This window comes from Tupaia chinensis, unplaced genomic scaffold (assembly GCF_000334495.1).
Source record: "Tupaia chinensis unplaced genomic scaffold, TupChi_1.0 Scaffold000165_2, whole genome shotgun sequence".
In the NCBI taxonomy this organism is placed as follows: domain Eukaryota; kingdom Metazoa; phylum Chordata; class Mammalia; order Scandentia; family Tupaiidae; genus Tupaia; species Tupaia belangeri.
Genome location: NW_006159640.1, coordinates 3,629,898 through 3,631,298, shown reverse-complemented (window position 1 = coordinate 3,631,298; position 1,401 = coordinate 3,629,898). Strand labels below are relative to the sequence as shown.

The 1,401-nt window shown below is 47.3% G+C and overlaps 1 pseudogene; it reads right to left on the bottom strand.

The window, feature by feature from the left end:
* Positions 1–285: 285 nt before the first annotated feature.
* LOC106734632 (60S ribosomal protein L22-like 1 pseudogene) overlaps positions 286–1,401 on the bottom strand; it is a 7,588-nt pseudogene continuing 6,472 nt past the window's right edge.

Here is a 1,401-nt window from a genome sequence, read left to right as displayed (position 1 = left end):
ATGAAAAAAAAAAAAAAAAAAACATGCGTGGCCCATGTGTATGCATGCCTCAAGTTCTGACAGAATGGATAAATGGAGGGATAGGAACTGTGGCATGAGCACACTCCATTGAGGGTGCTTTTGCCCTCTCCCTCTCCTTTCTTTTCTTTTTCTTTCTTTCTTTTTTTTTTATAAGCAGAGATTTTTATTCATTAATAAGCTAAAAGTCTATTTCCAGATGATTCTTTCTCATGTATCCTGCATGTTTTTGCTTAGTAAGCAAAGCCCAGTAAGGCAAGGCTTCAACTAGTCCTCAGACTCTGACCCTTCTTCATCTTGACTAATCTGGCAGTAACGAAGTTCATGTCTCCTTGTCAGATGCAACCACACGAAGCCAGTCACGAAGGTTGTTCTTCTTAAGGTATTTCTTGGTGAGGTATTTCAAGTACCTTTTAGAGAACGGTTTCTCAGAAACAACTGTGATTTTATTCTTTTTTTTTTTTTCTGAGAGGTTTTTGCTATAGGGCGTGTGCGCTTCCCAGACAGACAGAGAGACAGAGAGACAGAAAGGGAGCAATCACTCCCCAGGGTGGATGGCCACGCCGCAATCCCTTCTCCTCCATTCTCCTCTCGGGATCTTGGGCACGCATGCACACGCACCCGGCGTGAGTTTTAAACCACCGGGTCCGAGACTTGAACTGCTGTCGACCACATGGGAGTCCAGCGACATAGCCATTATGCTAACTGCTGGTGCCTGTGGTTTTATTCTTTTTTTTTTTTTTTGGAGACGTTTTTGCTATTGGGCATGTGCGCTCGCTAGACAGACAGAGAGAGACATAGAGACAGAAAGCGAGAAATCACCCCCCAGGGGGGATGGCCACGCCGCAATCCCTTCTCCTCCATTCTCCTCTCGGGATCTTGGGCACGCACGCACACGCGCCCGGCGTGAGTTTAAGCCACTGAGTCGGAGACGCGAACTGCAGTCGACTACGTAGGAGTCCAGCAACATAGCCATTACGCTAACTGCTGTTCCCCCTGTGATTTTATTCTTGAGGGGTTCAATGTGAACTACATTTCCAAGGTTGCCAGTTTTCCCATTGACTTTAACCTTTTCCCGCAGACACTGTTCAAAATGTCCACAGTCAAAAATTCCGTCTTCTACTGGATGAGTGAGGTCCAAATTAAACTTCCAGCTTGACCTCTTAGGCTTCTTGTCTTTCTGCAGCACAATCTTGGCAGCCAGCTGTGTGGTCAAAAAAACCTCTCCTTGGGGGAACCAGCAGTTAGCGTAATGGCTATGTCGCTGGACTCCCACGTAGTCGACCGCGGTTCGTGTCTAGGACCTGGTGGCTTAAAACTCACACCGGGCACGTGTGCGTGCGTGCCCAAGATCCCGAGAGGAGAATGGAAGAGAAGGGATTG